General features: G+C 35.0%; 3 non-coding genes and 7 pseudogenes across 3 annotated transcripts; all 10 read right to left on the minus strand.

The window, feature by feature from the left end:
* Positions 1 to 2,063: 2,063 nt before the first annotated feature.
* Positions 2,064 to 2,255, minus strand: LOC146171251 (U2 spliceosomal RNA). The gene has a single exon (XR_014702952.1). It is a non-coding gene; the product is annotated as a U2 spliceosomal RNA (small nuclear RNA).
* Positions 2,256 to 2,634: 379 nt separating this feature from the next.
* Positions 2,635 to 2,805, minus strand: LOC146171252 (U2 spliceosomal RNA; annotated as a pseudogene).
* A 1,156-nt stretch (positions 2,806 to 3,961) lies between these two features.
* On the minus strand, positions 3,962 to 4,153 carry LOC146171253 (U2 spliceosomal RNA). Its single transcript, XR_014702968.1, has one exon. It is a non-coding gene; the product is annotated as a U2 spliceosomal RNA (small nuclear RNA).
* Positions 4,154 to 4,532: 379 nt separating this feature from the next.
* Positions 4,533 to 4,703, minus strand: LOC146171254 (U2 spliceosomal RNA; annotated as a pseudogene).
* A 3,492-nt stretch (positions 4,704 to 8,195) lies between these two features.
* Positions 8,196 to 8,387, minus strand: LOC146171255 (U2 spliceosomal RNA). Its single transcript, XR_014702970.1, has one exon. It is a non-coding gene; the product is annotated as a U2 spliceosomal RNA (small nuclear RNA).
* A 379-nt stretch (positions 8,388 to 8,766) lies between these two features.
* LOC146171256 (U2 spliceosomal RNA) lies at positions 8,767 to 8,937 on the minus strand (annotated as a pseudogene).
* Positions 8,938 to 12,442: 3,505 nt separating this feature from the next.
* LOC146171257 (U2 spliceosomal RNA) lies at positions 12,443 to 12,617 on the minus strand (annotated as a pseudogene).
* Positions 12,618 to 12,653: 36 nt separating this feature from the next.
* LOC146171258 (U2 spliceosomal RNA) lies at positions 12,654 to 12,743 on the minus strand (annotated as a pseudogene).
* A 379-nt stretch (positions 12,744 to 13,122) lies between these two features.
* On the minus strand, positions 13,123 to 13,293 carry LOC146171259 (U2 spliceosomal RNA; annotated as a pseudogene).
* A 2,325-nt stretch (positions 13,294 to 15,618) lies between these two features.
* Positions 15,619 to 15,791, minus strand: LOC146171260 (U2 spliceosomal RNA; annotated as a pseudogene).
* Positions 15,792 to 18,082: the final 2,291 nt, after the last annotated feature.

An 18,082-nucleotide genomic window follows, 5' to 3' on the forward strand; every position in this document is an offset into this window, starting at 1 on the left:
TGCTATGTCCTGGTTATTGCACTAATTACTCAATATTGGCTAGGTAAACAATTATTACTAATTATTTACAGTTGCGTAAATATAATTACTAATTATTACCACACTGTAAAACCAACCACAATGGCTAGGTAAACTTTTAATACTAATTATTTACATTTGCGTAAATATAATTACCAATTACTTCCACACTGTAAAACCAACCACAATGGCTAGGTAAACTATTATTACTAATTATTTACAGTTGCGAAAATATAATTACTAATTATTACCACACTGTAAAACCAACCACATTGGCTAGATAAACAATTATTACTAATTATTTATAGTTGCATAGTATACTTACTAATTATTACCACACTCTGTAAAACCAACCACATTGGCTACATAAACAATTATTAATAATTATTTACAGTTGCGTAAATAATTATTACTAATTATTGACAGTTGCGTGAATATAATTACTAATTATAACCACACTCTGTAAAACCAACCACAATTGCTAGGTAAACTATTATTACTAATTATTTACAGTTGCGTAAATATAATTACTAATTATTACCACACTGTAAAACCAACCACAATGGCTAGGTAAACTTTTATTACTAATTATTTATAGTTGCATAGTATACTTACTAATTATTACCACACTCTGTAAAACCAACCACATTGGCTACATAAACAATTATTAATAATTATTTACAGTTGCGTAAATAATTACTACACTCTGTAAAACCAACCACATTGGCTAGGTAAACAATTATTACTAATTATTTACAGTTGCGTAAATATAATTACTAATTATTACCACACTGTAAAACCAACCACAATGGCTAGGTAAACTTTTAATACTAATTATTTACATTTGCGTAAATATAATTACCAATTACTTCCACACTCTGCAAAACCAACCACAATGGCTAGGTAAACTATTATTACTAATTATTTACAGTTGCGAAAATATAATTACTAATTATTACCACACTGTAAAACCAACCACATTGGCTAGATAAACAATTATTACTAATTATTTATAGTTGCATAGTATACTTACTAATTATTACCACACTCTGTAAAACCAACCACATTGGCTACATAAACAATTATTAATAATTATTTACAGTTGCGTAAATAATTATTACTAATTATTGACAGTTGCGTGAATATAATTACTAATTATAACCACACTCTGTAAAACCAACCACAATTGCTAGGTAAACTATTATTACTAATTATTTACAGTTGCGTAAATATAATTACTAATTATTACCACACTGTAAAACCAACCACAATGGCTAGGTAAACTTTTAATACTAATTATTTACATTTGCGTAAATATAATTACCAATTACTTCCACACTGTAAAACCAACCACAATGGCTAGGTAAACTATTATTACTAATTATTTACAGTTGCGAAAATATAATTACTAATTATTACCACACTGTAAAACCAACCACATTGGCTAGATAAACAATTATTACTAATTATTTATAGTTGCATAGTATACTTACTAATTATTACCACACTCTGTAAAACCAACCACATTGGCTACATAAACAATTATTAATAATTATTTACAGTTGCGTAAATAATTATTACTAATTATTGACAGTTGCGTGAATATAATTACTAATTATAACCACACTCTGTAAAACCAACCACAATTGCTAGGTAAACTATTATTACTAATTATTTACAGTTGCGTAAATATAATTACTAATTATTACCACACTGTAAAACCAACCACAATGGCTAGGTAAACTTTTATTACTAATTATTTATAGTTGCATAGTATACTTACTAATTATTACCACACTCTGTAAAACCAACCACATTGGCTACATAAACAATTATTAATAATTATTTACAGTTGCGTAAATAATTACTACACTCTGTAAAACCAACCACATAACAGTAAAAGTCGGAAAAAAAAGTCGGAAAAAAAAGTCGGAAAAAAAAGTCGGAAAAAAAAGTCGGAAAAAAAAAGTCCAAAAATTTCTAGAACAAAACAAAGCAGTTTTTCTGTTTTTTTTTCAATTGTGCCTTCTCCCCCCAAAAGGGGGAGATGCTGGGCCGGTCCCGGAAGTAGTGCAGTACCGGGTCGACCCGTGGCGGAGTTGGAGCAAGCCCCGAACACTCCGCCGCGCTACAAAAATCAGTTTAATATCATGGGTACAATTAGAACCCGTAACAGATATTAAGCTGTTAAGAACAGATACTACACTTTGATCTTAGCCAAAAGGCCGAGAAGCGATAAATTGACAAGGAACTGCAGTTCGATCCCATCAAAAATGTATGCCCAAGTGGTGCCACTTATCGGTTGTTGCAGAAACAGCGTCGGTCCACCGTTTTTTGTTTGTAGCACTTGAGCTATGGTTTACCAAATCTCGACACATCCCTTGAAGGGGATTCTTAATCAAACCATTCTTTATTGCCTCAAATAATGGACTCACATGCAATGACATGCGGAAAAAGTAACCCAAGGTGTCACTGCATGCACGAGGCGCCCAACAATGCAATAAGACAGGCATTGAGAGGATTGCTGTGTTAGGCACATGGATAGCAGTGAGCTCGAATGAAAAAAGTTAGTTGGCCTCATCTTTGAGTTGTGATTGTCCTCCCCCAAAAACCGTGAGTCGCTTAGCTAGTCCCGGAAGTAGTGCAGTACCGGGTAGACCCGTGGCAGAGGTACAGCAAGCCCAGAATGCTCTGCCGCATTACAAAAAATAGTATAATATCAGGGTTACAAATTACAACTGGCAACTGATATCAAGCTGTTAAAACAGTGTTTTCCAGAAATGTTTTGTACATTTGCAAGCAATGCTTTATTGCAGATACCTACTGCTATTAAGGCAAAAGCCTTTATTGCCTCATAGTTGTCGTTAGCAAAAGTGTCACATTTTTGCCACAGCACTTATTGGTCGCGAAGGGAAGACGTCGTGGAGGTGTCGACCAATCACAGAGCAACACCACAGTATGTGCAAATGCATAGCTTATATGTCCATATGTCAATCAATGAGCAGTTACTAATTAAAAAGGAAATAAATAAGTAAATAATTATTTATATGCTATGTCCTGGTTATTGCACTAATTACTCAATATTGGCTAGGTAAACAATTATTACTAATTATTTACAGTTGCGTAAATATAATTACTAATTATTACCACACTGTAAAACCAACCACAATGGCTAGGTAAACTTTTAATACTAATTATTTACATTTGCGTAAATATAATTACCAATTACTTCCACACTGTAAAACCAACCACAATGGCTAGGTAAACTATTATTACTAATTATTTACAGTTGCGAAAATATAATTACTAATTATTACCACACTGTAAAACCAACCACATTGGCTAGATAAACAATTATTACTAATTATTTATAGTTGCATAGTATACTTACTAATTATTACCACACTCTGTAAAACCAACCACATTGGCTACATAAACAATTATTAATAATTATTTACAGTTGCGTAAATAATTATTACTAATTATTGACAGTTGCGTGAATATAATTACTAATTATAACCACACTCTGTAAAACCAACCACAATTGCTAGGTAAACTATTATTACTAATTATTTACAGTTGCGTAAATATAATTACTAATTATTACCACACTGTAAAACCAACCACAATGGCTAGGTAAACTTTTATTACTAATTATTTATAGTTGCATAGTATACTTACTAATTATTACCACACTCTGTAAAACCAACCACATTGGCTACATAAACAATTATTAATAATTATTTACAGTTGCGTAAATAATTACTACACTCTGTAAAACCAACCACATAACAGTAAAAGTCGGAAAAAAAAGTCGGAAAAAAAAGTCGGAAAAAAAAGTCGGAAAAAAAAGTCGGAAAAAAAAAGTCCAAAAATTTCTAGAACAAAACAAAGCAGTTTTTCTGTTTTTTTTTCAATTGTGCCTTCTCCCCCCAAAAGGGGGAGATGCTGGGCCGGTCCCGGAAGTCGTGCAGTACCGGGTCGACCCGTGGCGGAGTTGGAGCAAGCCCCGAACACTCCGCCGCGCTACAAAAATCAGTTTAATATCATGGGTACAATTAGAACCCGTAACAGATATTAAGCTGTTAAGAACAGATACTACACTTTGATCTTAGCCAAAAGGCCGAGAAGCGATAAATTGACAAGGAACTGCAGTTCGATCCCATCAAAAATGTATGCCCAAGTGGTGCCACTTATCGGTTGTTGCAGAAACAGCGTCGGTCCACCGTTTTTTGTTTGTAGCACTTGAGCTATGGTTTACCAAATCTCGACACATCCCTTGAAGGGGATTCTTAATCAAACCATTCTTTATTGCCTCAAATAATGGACTCACATGCAATGACATGCGGAAAAAGTAACCCAAGGTGTCACTGCATGCACGAGGCGCCCAACAATGCAATAAGACAGGCATTGAGAGGATTGCTGTGTTAGGCACATGGATAGCAGTGAGCTCGAATGAAAAAAGTTAGTTGGCCTCATCTTTGAGTTGTGATTGTCCTCCCCCAAAAACCGTGAGTCGCTTAGCTAGTCCCGGAAGTAGTGCAGTACCGGGTAGACCCGTGGCAGAGGTACAGCAAGCCCAGAATGCTCTGCCGCATTACAAAAAATAGTATAATATCAGGGTTACAAATTACAACTGGCAACTGATATCAAGCTGTTAAAACAGTGTTTTCCAGAAATGTTTTGTACATTTGCAAGCAATGCTTTATTGCAGATACCTACTGCTATTAAGGCAAAAGCCTTTATTGCCTCATAGTTGTCGTTAGCAAAAGTGTCACATTTTTGCCACAGCACTTATTGGTCGCGAAGGGAAGACGTCGTGGAGGTGTCGACCAATCACAGAGCAACACCACAGTATGTGCAAATGCATAGCTTATATGTCCATATGTCAATCAATGAGCAGTTACTAATTAAAAAGGAAATAAATAAGTAAATAATTATTTATATGCTATGTCCTGGTTATTGCACTAATTACTCAATATTGGCTAGGTAAACAATTATTACTAATTATTTACAGTTGCGTAAATATAATTACTAATTATTACCACACTGTAAAACCAACCACAATGGCTAGGTAAACTTTTAATACTAATTATTTACATTTGCGTAAATATAATTACCAATTACTTCCACACTGTAAAACCAACCACAATGGCTAGGTAAACTATTATTACTAATTATTTACAGTTGCGAAAATATAATTACTAATTATTACCACACTGTAAAACCAACCACATTGGCTAGATAAACAATTATTACTAATTATTTATAGTTGCATAGTATACTTACTAATTATTACCACACTCTGTAAAACCAACCACATTGGCTACATAAACAATTATTAATAATTATTTACAGTTGCGTAAATAATTATTACTAATTATTGACAGTTGCGTGAATATAATTACTAATTATAACCACACTCTGTAAAACCAACCACAATTGCTAGGTAAACTATTATTACTAATTATTTACAGTTGCGTAAATATAATTACTAATTATTACCACACTGTAAAACCAACCACAATGGCTAGGTAAACTTTTATTACTAATTATTTATAGTTGCATAGTATACTTACTAATTATTACCACACTCTGTAAAACCAACCACATTGGCTACATAAACAATTATTAATAATTATTTACAGTTGCGTAAATAATTACTACACTCTGTAAAACCAACCACATTGGCTAGGTAAACAATTATTACTAATTATTTACAGTTGCGTAAATATAATTACTAATTATTACCACACTGTAAAACCAACCACAATGGCTAGGTAAACTTTTAATACTAATTATTTACATTTGCGTAAATATAATTACCAATTACTTCCACACTCTGCAAAACCAACCACAATGGCTAGGTAAACTATTATTACTAATTATTTACAGTTGCGAAAATATAATTACTAATTATTACCACACTGTAAAACCAACCACATTGGCTAGATAAACAATTATTACTAATTATTTATAGTTGCATAGTATACTTACTAATTATTACCACACTCTGTAAAACCAACCACATTGGCTACATAAACAATTATTAATAATTATTTACAGTTGCGTAAATAATTATTACTAATTATTGACAGTTGCGTGAATATAATTACTAATTATAACCACACTCTGTAAAACCAACCACAATTGCTAGGTAAACTATTATTACTAATTATTTACAGTTGCGTAAATATAATTACTAATTATTACCACACTGTAAAACCAACCACAATGGCTAGGTAAACTTTTAATACTAATTATTTACATTTGCGTAAATATAATTACCAATTACTTCCACACTGTAAAACCAACCACAATGGCTAGGTAAACTATTATTACTAATTATTTACAGTTGCGAAAATATAATTACTAATTATTACCACACTGTAAAACCAACCACATTGGCTAGATAAACAATTATTACTAATTATTTATAGTTGCATAGTATACTTACTAATTATTACCACACTCTGTAAAACCAACCACATTGGCTACATAAACAATTATTAATAATTATTTACAGTTGCGTAAATAATTATTACTAATTATTGACAGTTGCGTGAATATAATTACTAATTATAACCACACTCTGTAAAACCAACCACAATTGCTAGGTAAACTATTATTACTAATTATTTACAGTTGCGTAAATATAATTACTAATTATTACCACACTGTAAAACCAACCACAATGGCTAGGTAAACTTTTATTACTAATTATTTATAGTTGCATAGTATACTTACTAATTATTACCACACTCTGTAAAACCAACCACATTGGCTACATAAACAATTATTAATAATTATTTACAGTTGCGTAAATAATTACTACACTCTGTAAAACCAACCACATTGGCTAGGTAAACAATTATTACTAATTATTTACAGTTGCGTAAATATAATTACTAATTATTACCACACTGTAAAACCAACCACAATGGCTAGGTAAACTTTTAATACTAATTATTTACATTTGCGTAAATATAATTACCAATTACTTCCACACTCTGCAAAACCAACCACAATGGCTAGGTAAACTATTATTACTAATTATTTACAGTTGCGAAAATATAATTACTAATTATTACCACACTGTAAAACCAACCACATTGGCTAGATAAACAATTATTACTAATTATTTATAGTTGCATAGTATACTTACTAATTATTACCACACTCTGTAAAACCAACCACATTGGCTACATAAACAATTATTAATAATTATTTACAGTTGCGTAAATAATTATTACTAATTATTGACAGTTGCGTGAATATAATTACTAATTATAACCACACTCTGTAAAACCAACCACAATTGCTAGGTAAACTATTATTACTAATTATTTACAGTTGCGTAAATATAATTACTAATTATTACCACACTGTAAAACCAACCACAATGGCTAGGTAAACTTTTAATACTAATTATTTACATTTGCGTAAATATAATTACCAATTACTTCCACACTGTAAAACCAACCACAATGGCTAGGTAAACTATTATTACTAATTATTTACAGTTGCGAAAATATAATTACTAATTATTACCACACTGTAAAACCAACCACATTGGCTAGATAAACAATTATTACTAATTATTTATAGTTGCATAGTATACTTACTAATTATTACCACACTCTGTAAAACCAACCACATTGGCTACATAAACAATTATTAATAATTATTTACAGTTGCGTAAATAATTATTACTAATTATTGACAGTTGCGTGAATATAATTACTAATTATAACCACACTCTGTAAAACCAACCACAATTGCTAGGTAAACTATTATTACTAATTATTTACAGTTGCGTAAATATAATTACTAATTATTACCACACTGTAAAACCAACCACAATGGCTAGGTAAACTTTTATTACTAATTATTTATAGTTGCATAGTATACTTACTAATTATTACCACACTCTGTAAAACCAACCACATTGGCTACATAAACAATTATTAATAATTATTTACAGTTGCGTAAATAATTACTACACTCTGTAAAACCAACCACATAACAGTAAAAGTCGGAAAAAAAAGTCGGAAAAAAAAGTCGGAAAAAAAAGTCGGAAAAAAAAGTCGGAAAAAAAAAGTCCAAAAATTTCTAGAACAAAACAAAGCAGTTTTTCTGTTTTTTTTTCAATTGTGCCTTCTCCCCCCAAAAGGGGGAGATGCTGGGCCGGTCCCGGAAGTCGTGCAGTACCGGGTCGACCCGTGGCGGAGTTGGAGCAAGCCCCGAACACTCCGCCGCGCTACAAAAATCAGTTTAATATCATGGGTACAATTAGAACCCGTAACAGATATTAAGCTGTTAAGAACAGATACTACACTTTGATCTTAGCCAAAAGGCCGAGAAGCGATAAATTGACAAGGAACTGCAGTTCGATCCCATCAAAAATGTATGCCCAAGTGGTGCCACTTATCGGTTGTTGCAGAAACAGCGTCGGTCCACCGTTTTTTGTTTGTAGCACTTGAGCTATGGTTTACCAAATCTCGACACATCCCTTGAAGGGGATTCTTAATCAAACCATTCTTTATTGCCTCAAATAATGGACTCACATGCAATGACATGCGGAAAAAGTAACCCAAGGTGTCACTGCATGCACGAGGCGCCCAACAATGCAATAAGACAGGCATTGAGAGGATTGCTGTGTTAGGCACATGGATAGCAGTGAGCTCGAATGAAAAAAGTTAGTTGGCCTCATCTTTGAGTTGTGATTGTCCTCCCCCAAAAACCGTGAGTCGCTTAGCTAGTCCCGGAAGTAGTGCAGTACCGGGTAGACCCGTGGCAGAGGTACAGCAAGCCCAGAATGCTCTGCCGCATTACAAAAAATAGTATAATATCAGGGTTACAAATTACAACTGGCAACTGATATCAAGCTGTTAAAACAGTGTTTTCCAGAAATGTTTTGTACATTTGCAAGCAATGCTTTATTGCAGATACCTACTGCTATTAAGGCAAAAGCCTTTATTGCCTCATAGTTGTCGTTAGCAAAAGTGTCACATTTTTGCCACAGCACTTATTGGTCGCGAAGGGAAGACGTCGTGGAGGTGTCGACCAATCACAGAGCAACACCACAGTATGTGCAAATGCATAGCTTATATGTCCATATGTCAATCAATGAGCAGTTACTAATTAAAAAGGAAATAAATAAGTAAATAATTATTTATATGCTATGTCCTGGTTATTGCACTAATTACTCAATATTGGCTAGGTAAACAATTATTACTAATTATTTACAGTTGCGTAAATATAATTACTAATTATTACCACACTGTAAAACCAACCACAATGGCTAGGTAAACTTTTAATACTAATTATTTACATTTGCGTAAATATAATTACCAATTACTTCCACACTGTAAAACCAACCACAATGGCTAGGTAAACTATTATTACTAATTATTTACAGTTGCGAAAATATAATTACTAATTATTACCACACTGTAAAACCAACCACATTGGCTAGATAAACAATTATTACTAATTATTTATAGTTGCATAGTATACTTACTAATTATTACCACACTCTGTAAAACCAACCACATTGGCTACATAAACAATTATTAATAATTATTTACAGTTGCGTAAATAATTATTACTAATTATTGACAGTTGCGTGAATATAATTACTAATTATAACCACACTCTGTAAAACCAACCACAATTGCTAGGTAAACTATTATTACTAATTATTTACAGTTGCGTAAATATAATTACTAATTATTACCACACTGTAAAACCAACCACAATGGCTAGGTAAACTTTTATTACTAATTATTTATAGTTGCATAGTATACTTACTAATTATTACCACACTCTGTAAAACCAACCACATTGGCTACATAAACAATTATTAATAATTATTTACAGTTGCGTAAATAATTACTACACTCTGTAAAACCAACCACATTGGCTAGGTAAACAATTATTACTAATTATTTACAGTTGCGTAAATATAATTACTAATTATTACCACACTGTAAAACCAACCACAATGGCTAGGTAAACTTTTAATACTAATTATTTACATTTGCGTAAATATAATTACCAATTACTTCCACACTCTGCAAAACCAACCACAATGGCTAGGTAAACTATTATTACTAATTATTTACAGTTGCGAAAATATAATTACTAATTATTACCACACTGTAAAACCAACCACATTGGCTAGATAAACAATTATTACTAATTATTTATAGTTGCATAGTATACTTACTAATTATTACCACACTCTGTAAAACCAACCACATTGGCTACATAAACAATTATTAATAATTATTTACAGTTGCGTAAATAATTATTACTAATTATTGACAGTTGCGTGAATATAATTACTAATTATAACCACACTCTGTAAAACCAACCACAATTGCTAGGTAAACTATTATTACTAATTATTTACAGTTGCGTAAATATAATTACTAATTATTACCACACTGTAAAACCAACCACAATGGCTAGGTAAACTTTTAATACTAATTATTTACATTTGCGTAAATATAATTACCAATTACTTCCACACTGTAAAACCAACCACAATGGCTAGGTAAACTATTATTACTAATTATTTACAGTTGCGAAAATATAATTACTAATTATTACCACACTGTAAAACCAACCACATTGGCTAGATAAACAATTATTACTAATTATTTATAGTTGCATAGTATACTTACTAATTATTACCACACTCTGTAAAACCAACCACATTGGCTACATAAACAATTATTAATAATTATTTACAGTTGCGTAAATAATTATTACTAATTATTGACAGTTGCGTGAATATAATTACTAATTATAACCACACTCTGTAAAACCAACCACAATTGCTAGGTAAACTATTATTACTAATTATTTACAGTTGCGTAAATATAATTACTAATTATTACCACACTGTAAAACCAACCACAATGGCTAGGTAAACTTTTATTACTAATTATTTATAGTTGCATAGTATACTTACTAATTATTACCACACTCTGTAAAACCAACCACATTGGCTACATAAACAATTATTAATAATTATTTACAGTTGCGTAAATAATTACTACACTCTGTAAAACCAACCACATTGGCTAGGTAAACAATTATTACTAATTATTTACAGTTGCGTAAATATAATTACTAATTATTACCACACTGTAAAACCAACCACAATGGCTAGGTAAACTTTTAATACTAATTATTTACATTTGCGTAAATATAATTACCAATTACTTCCACACTCTGCAAAACCAACCACAATGGCTAGGTAAACTATTATTACTAATTATTTACAGTTGCGAAAATATAATTACTAATTATTACCACACTGTAAAACCAACCACATTGGCTAGATAAACAATTATTACTAATTATTTATAGTTGCATAGTATACTTACTAATTATTACCACACTCTGTAAAACCAACCACATTGGCTACATAAACAATTATTAATAATTATTTACAGTTGCGTAAATAATTATTACTAATTATTGACAGTTGCGTGAATATAATTACTAATTATAACCACACTCTGTAAAACCAACCACAATTGCTAGGTAAACTATTATTACTAATTATTTACAGTTGCGTAAATATAATTACTAATTATTACCACACTGTAAAACCAACCACAATGGCTAGGTAAACTTTTAATACTAATTATTTACATTTGCGTAAATATAATTACCAATTACTTCCACACTGTAAAACCAACCACAATGGCTAGGTAAACTATTATTACTAATTATTTACAGTTGCGAAAATATAATTACTAATTATTACCACACTGTAAAACCAACCACATTGGCTAGATAAACAATTATTACTAATTATTTATAGTTGCATAGTATACTTACTAATTATTACCACACTCTGTAAAACCAACCACATTGGCTACATAAACAATTATTAATAATTATTTACAGTTGCGTAAATAATTATTACTAATTATTGACAGTTGCGTGAATATAATTACTAATTATAACCACACTCTGTAAAACCAACCACAATTGCTAGGTAAACTATTATTACTAATTATTTACAGTTGCGTAAATATAATTACTAATTATTACCACACTGTAAAACCAACCACAATGGCTAGGTAAACTTTTATTACTAATTATTTATAGTTGCATAGTATACTTACTAATTATTACCACACTCTGTAAAACCAACCACATTGGCTACATAAACAATTATTAATAATTATTTACAGTTGCGTAAATAATTACTACACTCTGTAAAACCAACCACATAACAGTAAAAGTCGGAAAAAAAAGTCGGAAAAAAAAGTCGGAAAAAAAAGTCGGAAAAAAAAGTCGGAAAAAAAAGTCGGAAAAAAAAAGTCCAAAAATTTCTAGAACAAAACAAAGCAGTTTTTCTGTTTTTTTTTCAATTGTGCCTTCTCCCCCCAAAAGGGGGAGATGCTGGGCCGGTCCCGGAAGTAGTGCAGTACCGGGTCGACCCGTGGCGGAGTTGGAGCAAGCCCCGAACACTCCGCCGCGCTACAAAAATCAGTTTAATATCATGGGTACAATTAGAACCCGTAACAGATATTAAGCTGTTAAGAACAGATACTACACACACAAAGAGAAGTTTATTGACTTCCAAACTGATAGAGCACGATACATTGACAATGTGAACCACAATATACATACACTTATATGTAAAGGATACCAACAGATACTACACTTTGATCTTAGCCAAAAGGCCGAGAAGCGATAAATTGACAAGGAACTGCAGTTCGATCCCATCAAAAATGTATGCCCAAGTGGTGCCACTTATCGGTTGTTGCAGAAACAGCGTCGGTCCACCGTTTTTTGTTTGTAGCACTTGAGCTATGGTTTACCAAATCTCGACACATCCCTTGAAGGGGATTCTTAATCAAACCATTCTTTATTGCCTCAAATAATGGACTCACATGCAATGACATGCGGAAAAAGTAACCCAAGGTGTCACTGCATGCACGAGGCGCCCAACAATGCAATAAGACAGGCATTGAGAGGATTGCTGTGTTAGGCACATGGATAGCAGTGAGCTCGAATGAAAAAAGTTAGTTGGCCTCATCTTTGAGTTGTGATTGTCCTCCCCCAAAAACCGTGAGTCGCTTAGCTAGTCCCGGAAGTAGTGCAGTACCGGGTAGACCCGTGGCAGAGGTACAGCAAGCCCAGAATGCTCTGCCGCATTACAAAAAATAGTATAATATCAGGGTTACAAATTACAACTGGCAACTGATATCAAGCTGTTAAAACAGTGTTTTCCAGAAATGTTTTGTACATTTGCAAGCAATGCTTTATTGCAGATACCTACTGCTATTAAGGCAAAAGCCTTTATTGCCTCATAGTTGTCGTTAGCAAAAGTGTCACATTTTTGCCACAGCACTTATTGGTCGCGAAGGGAAGACGTCGTGGAGGTGTCGACCAATCACAGAGCAACACCACAGTATGTGCAAATGCATAGCTTATATGTCCATATGTCAATCAATGAGCAGTTACTAATTAAAAAGGAAATAAATAAGTAAATAATTATTTATATGCTATGTCCTGGTTATTGCACTAATTACTCAATATTGGCTAGGTAAACAATTATTACTAATTATTTACAGTTGCGTAAATATAATTACTAATTATTACCACACTGTAAAACCAACCACAATGGCTAGGTAAACTTTTAATACTAATTATTTACATTTGCGTAAATATAATTACCAATTACTTCCACACTGTAAAACCAACCACAATGGCTAGGTAAACTATTATTACTAATTATTTACAGTTGCGAAAATATAATTACTAATTATTACCACACTGTAAAACCAACCACATTGGCTAGATAAACAATTATTACTAATTATTTATAGTTGCATAGTATACTTACTAATTATTACCACACTCTGTAAAACCAACCACATTGGCTACATAAACAATTATTAATAATTATTTACAGTTGCGTAAATAATTATTACTAATTATTGACAGTTGCGTGAATATAATTACTAATTATAACCACACTCTGTAAAACCAACCACAATTGCTAGGTAAACTATTATTACTAATTATTTACAGTTGCGTAAATATAATTACTAATTATTACCACACTGTAAAACCAACCACAATGGCTAGGTAAACTTTTATTACTAATTATTTATAGTTGCATAGTATACTTACTAATTATTACCACACTCTGTAAAACCAACCACATTGGCTACATAAACAATTATTAATAATTATTTACAGTTGCGTAAATAATTACTACACTCTGTAAAACCAACCACATTGGCTAGGTAAACAATTATTACTAATTATTTACAGTTGCGTAAATATAATTACTAATTATTACCACACTGTAAAACCAACCACAATGGCTAGGTAAACTTTTAATACTAATTATTTACATTTGCGTAAATATAATTACCAATTACTTCCACACTCTGCAAAACCAACCACAATGGCTAGGTAAACTATTATTACTAATTATTTACAGTTGCGAAAATATAATTACTAATTATTACCACACTGTAAAACCAACCACATTGGCTAGATAAACAATTATTACTAATTATTTATAGTTGCATAGTATACTTACTAATTATTACCACACTCTGTAAAACCAACCACATTGGCTACATAAACAATTATTAATAATTATTTACAGTTGCGTAAATAATTATTACTAATTATTGACAGTTGCGTGAATATAATTACTAATTATAACCACACTCTGTAAAACCAACCACAATTGCTAGGTAAACTATTATTACTAATTATTTACAGTTGCGTAAATATAATTACTAATTATTACCACACTGTAAAACCAACCACAATGGCTAGGTAAACTTTTAATACTAATTATTTTACATTTGCGTAAATATAATTACCAATTACTTCCACACTGTAAAACCAACCACAATGGCTAGGTAAACTATTATTACTAATTATTTACAGTTGCGAAAATATAATTACTAATTATTACCACACTGTAAAACCAACCACATTGGCTAGATAAACAATTATTACTAATTATTTATAGTTGCATAGTATACTTACTAATTATTACCACACTCTGTAAAACCAACCACATTGGCTACATAAACAATTATTAATAATTATTTACAGTTGCGTAAATAATTATTACTAATTATTGACAGTTGCGTGAATATAATTACTAATTATAACCACACTCTGTAAAACCAACCACAATTGCTAGGTAAACTATTATTACTAATTATTTACAGTTGCGTAAATATAATTACTAATTATTACCACACTGTAAAACCAACCACAATGGCTAGGTAAACTTTTATTACTAATTATTTATAGTTGCATAGTATACTTACTAATTATTACCACACTCTGTAAAACCAACCACATTGGCTACATAAACAATTATTAATAATTATTTACAGTTGCGTAAATAATTACTACACTCTGTAAAACCAACCACATAACAGTAAAAGTCGGAAAAAAAAGTCGGAAAAAAAAGTCGGAAAAAAAAGTCGGAAAAAAAAGTCGGAAAAAAAAAGTCCAAAAATTTCTAGAACAAAACAAAGCAGTTTTTCTGTTTTTTTTTCAATTGTGCCTTCTCCCCCCAAAAGGGGGAGATGCTGGGCCGGTCCCGGAAGTAGTGCAGTACCGGGTCGACCCGTGGCGGAGTTGGAGCAAGCCCCGAACACTCCGCCGCGCTACAAAAATCAGTTTAATATCATGGGTACAATTAGAACCCGTAACAGATATTAAGCTGTTAAGAACAGAGTGTTTTTCAGAAATGTTTTGTACATTTCCTAGCAGTTTTATTGCAGACACCTACTGTTGTTGTTCATTCCTTTTTAGGGGAAATCTCATCTGTAAAGTTTTATTCCTGCTGTGGGGTGAGTGTATTGTTGTGCGTGTAGGAAGTCTTTCTAACTCGAGCTGCTGAAGTCCACCGAAGTGCGAGCCCTTCAATTTGCAGCTACGTGTTTAGCATAGACTTCACGAGAAGCTGCGATGGTATCGCTCACCGCCAGCTTCTTGAAGAGACGCATGTAGCGTTTGCTACAGAGGCGCCTCATCACTTTGTCATTGTTGGGGTCCCAGGAGCCCAGGGCCCCAACAACGACTGCCTCAATGCTGACCCGCTGGAATTTCCGGAGCAGGTATTGGCGAACGGGTTCGTACTTGGCGACCTTACTCTCCCGTGCAGCATCGAAGGCGGTTTTGCGATTGTCAAAGGGGCATGTGACATCAATGACAATCGCCGTTTCCCCGCGCGCCAGAACAAGATCTGGGCGGAGGTTCGTGTCACCCACGGGCCGGTTCTCATGGGTGACGGTGAATCGCTTCTCAGCGGCTGTCTTCAGCCGGTCGACGATCCTGTTGTGTCGGCTGGTGTAGGCGACGCTCTGGCGCATGCAGTGGCAGAGAACATGCGGGAGGGATTCCTTGTCTTGCCCGCATCTCCGACACCGCTGGTCAGCAGCGACATCCCACGGCCTGGCTCCGTTGAGGGGCAGCAGGTTCAGCCTCGCACGGTGCACGAAACGCCAATCGCAGAAGCGAGTGAAGCGCCCCGTCCTCATGAAGTGGGAACTGCTACGGTCGGCTGCTACGCACTCCATCACTTTCCCCTGGTTAGGCTTTTCGTGGAGATTGTGATCTCGTGCGCGCATAGCGATGCTCCGAAGTGTCCTCACCACTTTCGTGCGCTGCTTCTGCGTGACGGTCACGTCGGCGCGAGTGATGCTGGGGCCCCCCTCCTGCATCTCCCACGTGACCGCCAGGCGCCGGGAAGCCTTGCGAGCCTCCGTCCATACAGACTGAAGCTGCGTTGCCCTAGCTCGGAAGTCTCCCTCCGTCTCCCCTGTCAGGTAGGCAGCGATGTCCTCATCCGTGGCTGGTCGGCGTAGTCTCTTCGTCGTGATGGCAGTAACGGCATGCAGCGCTAGATCTCGCACCTCTAGATCAAGAGAGGAGAGGAGCTTAAATGCATTGTCAATGCGGCAGATGTCGCTCAGCTCCGCTGCGAGGGGGATGCCGACCGAGCCCGATGCTGCGCTGCCGTAGAGGTATTCATTGGCTGCGGTTCCTGGAAGATAAAGGGATTTTTTGATTAGTGGCCGCAGTGCATCGTCGAGGCGCGCCCACTCTGACTTGCCCAACACACCGCACCGCATGGAGAAATTGAGCGCTGGATATACAAATGTTTTCACAGCGTCCAATCTCTGCCAAGGGGCGAGCATTGAGCTAAGCAGGCGGCGGCCGGTGTTGATGGCCTGGTCCACAGTAGCTCTGTCCGGGAAGACGTTGAACCCCACAGGGCGGCCCAGGAACGTCTGGCTTTCAAAATCCTGGATAATTGGGATCTCAGCTCCTGCAATAAAGAAAGGGGTCAGTCTTGTACCAACCGGTGTTTTGCCGCTCAGATGAAGAGTGCGGCACTTCGCTGGGTTAAGCTGTAGTCCCAGCCTAGAAGAAAGGGATTCAACAGTATTAATGCGGGCTTGAAGCATCTCCGGGTCATTGGCCAGGGGGGTGAGGTCATCGGCGTAGGCCAGGATGTTGTGCTGCCTCTCGCCTCCCTGCACAGCACGCAAAACAGGGTCAATGACAAAATTAAACAAGAGCCCGCTCAGTGGGCATCCCTGTCGAATCCCTGCAGAAATGTCGATCGGCCGTGTTGATCCTTCTTGTCCTATGATGGTGGTGGTGTTGTCCCTGTAGAGGTCAGCGACGATCGAACAGAAGTCGTTGCCGGCGCCTGCTCCACGTAGTGCGTCGATGAGGGCGTTGTGGGCGACAGATCCAAAGGCGTTGCTGAAGTCAAGGAACGCCACGCACAGCTCCCCACCGCCACCCCTCGCTGCGTCAAGGCGCTCCTGCAGCACGAAGTTGTGCTCAAACACACCATCGTGCGGCAGGAACCCCTTTTGACAACGAGAGAGCAGCTCGTGTTCAGCGATCCATCGCTGCAGCCGAGTGGCGAGACACCCAGCATACAGCTTTGAAATCGTCGACCCGAGTGCGATGGGGCGCCAGTTCGTGACGTCCTCCGCAGGTCCCTTCTTGTGGATGAGGATGGTCCGGG

The sequence above is a fragment of the Amblyomma maculatum genome, unplaced genomic scaffold, assembly GCF_055883805.1.
Source record: "Amblyomma maculatum isolate TAMU_Amacu unplaced genomic scaffold, ASM5588380v1 scaffold_23, whole genome shotgun sequence".
Lineage (NCBI taxonomy): Eukaryota > Metazoa > Arthropoda > Arachnida > Ixodida > Ixodidae > Amblyomma > Amblyomma maculatum.